This window comes from Cajanus cajan, chromosome 3 (genome assembly GCF_000230855.2).
Source record: "Cajanus cajan strain Asha chromosome 3, NIPB_CcT2T_4, whole genome shotgun sequence".
Classification (NCBI taxonomy): domain Eukaryota; kingdom Viridiplantae; phylum Streptophyta; class Magnoliopsida; order Fabales; family Fabaceae; genus Cajanus; species Cajanus cajan.
The window spans coordinates 10,239,131-10,245,628 of NC_138519.1; the positions used below are offsets into that span (position 1 = coordinate 10,239,131).

A 6,498-nucleotide genomic window follows, 5' to 3' on the forward strand; every position below is an offset into this window, starting at 1 on the left:
ACTATGGTATCCAAAAGGAGTCTCACCAAGTCTGGTAGGATATTCATATTCAGACTATGTTGGGTGTAGACTTGATAGGAAGAGTACAAGTGGTACTTGTCACCTACTTGGAAGTGCACTTGTCTCATGGCATAGAAAAAAGCAAGCATGTGTTGCTTTAAGTACATCTAAGGCTGAATACATAGTCGTTGGCAGCTGTTGTGCACAAATCCTCTGGATGAAACAACAACTAAAAGATTATGGAACTAAATTGAACAAAATTCCTTTAAGATGTGACAACACAAGTGCAATCAATCTCACAAAAAATCCAATCTTACATTCTAGGACAAAGCATATAGAAATAAGACATCATTTTTTAAAAGATCATATCCAAAAGAATGATTGTGTAGTAGAGTTTGTTGAAACAAATAAACAATTAGCTTATATATTTCCAAAACCTTTACCAAAAGAAAGATTTAATCTTGTATTCAATTTAGTCTTGTGGCATTGTTGTTGAGGAAGTAACTCTTGTGCATATATCTATACATGTGCAATCTGCAAAAATTAATTCCATGTCTCTGGACACCCATACACACACACACACACACACACACACACATATATATATATGTATATATATATATATATATATATATATATATATATATATATATATATATATATATACCTATATGTTTTTGATGTTGTCCAAAGGGGGAGAAAGGTTTGAGTTGTTTTGCAGGTTTGAATATTAACAAGGCAAAATAAGCTACTCACATCTAACAATGTAGAATACTGGTTTGCAAAACATATTGGTTTGTCATCATAAAAAAGGGGGAGATTATTGAGATTCATGGGGAAATGAATTAACTCAGCCCTGGATTCTAAGAGTTTTGATGATAACAAAGGAGTTGAACCTGACCAAAGACACAAACCATTCAAGAAAGGATGATATGAATATCATGATGTGTAATAGGAGTAGCTCATAAGTTTTTATGTTGTATTGCTTTGATTAGTTTATTTTGCATGTGTATGCCTTGTGCATGAGTTAATCTTAATCTAAATTGACTGAGAATGAGTGTGATGATGATTTAAAACACTTAGAAATATTTTTGAAGTATAAAATCGAGTTTTTGAAAGCTAACTCAAAATAATCGATTATCATTAAATGTAATCGATTATTCCAGCAACAGGTGAAAAAAGCCTTGCTGAAATAATCGATTATCTGTGAAATAATCGATTATTCCAAGAAGTACTCTCTGGAATAATCGATTATTTTGTTCTTGAGTGGTTTCCAGAAATCATGAAGAACAAAATAATCAATTATCCTAAGAAATAATCGATTATCTGGATCTGAAAACTTTATAAATAGCTTTCACACTTTGAAACTTCAAAAGAGAGATGAACTAAAAACAAAAGAGAGAAAAATTGATATTGTGAAGTCTTTGTGACCTTCTTGAAGTGTTTTCTTTATGAAACCAAGAAGAGAAACATTTTGTGAAATGCTTTGAAAGAGATCATCATCATCACTACATTATTAGGGGAGAAAGATTAAGATTTGTTTGGAATTCATAGTCTGATTTGTTCAGCTTCCAGGTGAATTCATTCCTTTAATTCTTTGTGTAATGTGTAAGAAAATCTTGAGTAGATTTTTCAAGTGGTAAAGAATTCTTGTAGTGGATTTCTATAAGAAGTGCTTTCTTGGGGGCAAGAAAGTGATTATCTTGAATGTAGGAGTGTATGCATGTGTTGTATGCTTGTAAAACTTCTTCATTAAGATAGTGGAACAAATCTTGATCAGGTTATGATTGAGGACTGGATGTAGGTCACATGTGGAGTGGCTGAACCAGGATAAAATACTTGTGCATTCTTCTCTCACCCTTATCTCTTACATTGAGCAAAATCTTAATTGAGTGATTAAATGGCTGATCTTGATTAATATGTTTGTATGCTTAACATTGCTTTAAATTGGATCAAAACATTGCATATTTGTTGTTCTTAAAACTGAACTTAGTCAAGATTAATCAAGAAAGTATATAGGACTCATTCCCATTGGCAAGTCTTTCAAGTAACTTCTTTGAGAATTCATATTAGAAAAGTTTAAGTTGAAATAAAGATTCTTAAAACTCTGATGAATTTTTTAAGTGTCATAGAATCCAATTCACCCCCCTCTTGAATTGAGCCATTCTTTTCTATCATAAACATTGATGAATACTATCAACCTACTCCTAGGAGAATCATTAGAGAACCTAAGGTGAGGGAATCACGAGTTGATCTTCCTCCCTTTCATGGTAAAGAGGATGTGGACACCTACTTGGATTGGAAAATGAAAGTGGAGCAAATCTTCACTTGTCATCAAGTAGGTGAAGAAATAAAAGTTCCCCTGGCCACCTTAGCTTTCCAACACTACTACAAAAACAATGTTTAACATCGCTATATTTACATCGATTTTAGTATAAGCGATGTAAATCATAAACGCGGTAGCAAACTTGTAAATAAATAGAAAATGAAAACATATTTACATCGGTTGGGAGGAGAAATGATGTAAATATGAGAAATTCTACATCGGTTTTATGATTGATCGATGTAGAAATAGAATCAGGAAGTTATTCTACATCGGTTTTTCTTATGACCGATGTAGAAGTGAACCCCTCATATGTGCCCCGCGAATACACTAGGTTAAAGCATACTCGGGGCCAAGGCCTCTTCGCTCTCTTCCTCCTCCGTCTTCACCGTCACCACGTCCCACGCTCAAGTGCGTATCGACTCCACCGTGCTCGATAGACTCTCCTCGTCCAACACCACTCCAACCACTTCCTTCAACCACCGCATCATTGTCCCTAATTTCCTAACACTACATGAATCCCTTTTTTTTCTCCCATTTTTCTCACACCCCTTTTCTTTCTTCATTGAACCGAGGGAACATGGCTACCGCTGCTAATCTTCTCATGCCAGAAATGGGCGCCGGAAAGTTACATGTGCTCGTCATTGATGACAGCCACGTCGATCGCAAGGTCATTGAACACTTGCTAAAAATCTCATCTTGCAAAGGTATGTAACTAAAGGTGGAAAATTTTGGTGTTTTCTCTTGCACCTGGATCAGTTTTTGATGGTTTTTGGAAATGGGTTTTTGGTTTTGGCAGTGACGGTGGTGGAGAGTGGGAGCATGGCTCTGCAGTATTTGGGGTTGGATAGGGATAAGAGCTCCATTAGTTTCGATGTAAGCAAATTTGGCTTTTGGGTTGTTTAATAATTTGGGGTTTTTACTTGGCACTTGGAAGTGATGCTTATGTTGTTGTATGATTTTTGTGGTGACAAGGTGTGAAGGTTAATTTGATTATGACAGACTATTCTATGTAAGGGATGACTGGATATGAATTACTCAAGAAGATAAAGGTGAGAAATAATATTTTTTTATTTTTTATTTTAAATTTAATTTGTTGTGGTAGATGAATGGAAGAGAGAAGGGAGAATTGTTAGTGTTTTGCTAATTTAATAGTAGTGGGTTTTCCCCTTTTTCTCCTTGATTTTTAATTTTTTTCTTTTGTTAATCTCTGCAGGAGTCGTCTGTATTTAGAGAGATTCCAGTGGTGGTTATGTCTTCTGAGAATATCTTGACCCGAATTGATAGGTAAGCTCTTGGTTAGAATTGTTAGTGTTTTACTATTTGGTTCTTGTGTGGCTTTAGGAAGCTGGATGCCTTTGATTTTATGGTTGAATTCAGGCGTTAAGAGTGCTGTTGAGAGTGAGGAGGCTATGGGCACTGTGCTACTGCCATTGGCGGCAGTGCTGCATGAACTCAGTGAGAACGATTATATCTCTTTTATTTTATATTTCTCTAACAGTTTTAGTCATTTTCTCTCGTTTTCTTTAACAGTAAGATGGAATTGCATTTTATCTTTTGATGTGTTTGATGCTACCTTCCTTTATACTTTTCAAAATTTGCTGGAATGAAGTCTAGCTCATGAGGTGAGGATTGCCCTAAAACTAGCTCTACTTTAGCCTTATCTATAGTTCTTGTGGGTTCTCAACAGCTTCTATTATTGAGTGTCACATATGAATAGTTTCTAATTCTCAGCAACCTGGTCTAAAAGTTCAGACTCCCCATGACGAGTATACATGCTTTCAATATTCTGAGAGGTATGATGCATAACATGCATATTCACATCTTTTCTTTCTTGAACACACATCTGAAAAAGAAACATGCATGCACACATAATGTTTGTATATAGTGTCTTGTTTTTGGTTAGAACAAGCATAGGTGTTTTGGTAACTTACTTTGGCATACAGGCTTTAGAAGAGTTCTTTGTTGTTTGGTTTGTTGTGGAAGAAGGGCATAAAGTATTTGGTTTTGATAATGATGGTTCAGGTTTTTCAATGTTATTAACATTGCTTCCATACTGTCATGGCATGATGTTTTTGAAGGTCACTTTGACTAAAACTTTTTTCGCATGGCTATTGAACATGGCACAGTTGCATTCCCATAGCCTTGGTGCCTATGGTGCGTGGCATATGTAACATTAAGAATGGTTGGGGGTGCGTGTTTGTTTCTACTATTCTAGGTAAATTTCCCTTTAAAATTTGGCTGGGAGGTGAGTGTTTGTCTCCACTGTTTGGTAAAGAGGCATTTGTCTCCAACACAGAGCAATAAACTATGATTGTAAGAAAAATGTATTGTATCACATTCTATTGTTAAGGTGTAAACTATATTACTTTCGGACAAGTAGTCTTGTGTGTTGTGTCACATGGTTCTCAATATCTCATAAATAATATATTGACTTCTCATGGTTTCATGATGATATGCCTGATTCCTTCAATGGTGTTTCATCAGTTACTATTATTGTAGGATTAGTTATTTGAACCTTTTGATTATGTATTGTTGGAGTGCACCAATAACTGGACTATTACCTTTGCATATCATATGCCTTTTATGTCAGTATCAACTTAATATAGAAGTGTAATGACTATTTTATTTTATGTTGCAGTGTTGATGATGGATTTCCAGCTGTCACATTTTATTTTGAAAATGGACTCTCCTTGAAAGTTTATCCACGTGATTATTTATTTCCCTCTGTAAGTATATTGAAAATCTCATTAGATTTGTCATGGTTATCGGAGTTTTATTTGGTTTGTTTTGGGACCTATTGTCAACCTTCACTAGTTATTGTTCATGCCTCATGTTTGTTATCCCTTTTAAGTATTGCATACATGCATAAGCTTTGCGTTTGGGACTGCATTCCAACTACAATTACTGATTTTGGTTTTATAGTGGCTTTTTATAGTATAGGATGAGACAGAACAACATGTACACTTATTGAATTCATCATTTTGTGGAAAACTGTACTTGCCAATAGTTTTAGCATGTTAAACCTTTGGGTTCTGTAATCAACATCACATCTTTTAATTAATATTTTGAAATGTTTGGTTGTGATCTCGCTTAGGAATTATATGATATTTGTTGCTTGTGCTTTTTGATAAGGTCATAAATATGCTAAAGTGTCTTTTCGGTTGAATGTATTTTGGAAGGATTACGTTTGTACAAATAATATTTTATTTTGAGAATGTTCACCTAAAAGTAATTTTGTTATGATACATTGTCTGGATATTAATGTTTTGTAAAGAAAAGAACTTTTAGCTGTGAAAATATCAAAATAAAATAAAATAAAAATACATTACATTTATATATAATGGTCAGTTTCCAGTCCCCTTAATGTAAAAGGATATCAAAGTGACTATAGATATATATAATTTTAATGAGAAATAAATTGTTAAATTAGATCCACCCTTCTTCTGTATTATAAGCATGATTTTTTTATATAAAAAAATGCAATCTACATCGGTTCTCTGGAGAACCGATGTAGATTTAAGCATAAATCTACATCAGTTTTTCAGAACCAATGTAAAAATGTATACATTTTCTACATCGCTTTATTCTACATCGATTTTAGAACCGATGTAGATGACTTTAGAGAACCGATGTAGAATATGCATCTTATAGTAGTGCAAGGACAGACTATGTATTGGTGGACAGCCTTGGTTAGGGAAAGGCGTCTCCATAATGATCCACCCATTGAGTATTGGAATGACTTAATGAGTGCTATGAGAAGAAGACACATTCCTTCTTATTATAGTAGGGAGCTTATGGATAAGCTGCAAAGACTCCAACAAAAATATATGAGTGTGGAAGAATATAGACAAAAAATGGAGTTGTATTTGATGAGGGTTGGGATAAGGGAAGAGGAAAGATTGACCATAGCAAGATTCTTGAGTGGTCTAAATTTTGACATAAGAGATAGAGTTGAGTTACTCCCTTATAGGGACCTTGATGATTTGGTCCAACTTTGTATAAGGGTAGAACAACAACTTCTTAGAAAATCTTCTAAAAATATCAACTCTAAATCTTATTTCAAGGAAGACATCAAGAGGGAGGCAAGTTCACCCAAGAATTATTCTAAAGAAAATCCCTCCAAAATTCAAGAAAATGATAAAGATGTGGAGAAGAAAAAGATCACCTCACAC

At 34.3% G+C, this 6,498-nt stretch overlaps 1 long non-coding RNA gene across 1 annotated transcript; it reads left to right on the top strand.

The window, feature by feature from the left end:
• The first annotated feature begins 4,050 nt into the window (after window positions 1–4,050).
• On the top strand, window positions 4,051–5,364 carry LOC145956503 (uncharacterized). Its single transcript, XR_014432766.1, has 2 exons — window positions 4,051–4,119; window positions 4,965–5,364. It is a non-coding gene; the product is annotated as an uncharacterized LOC145956503 (long non-coding RNA).
• Window positions 5,365–6,498: the final 1,134 nt, after the last annotated feature.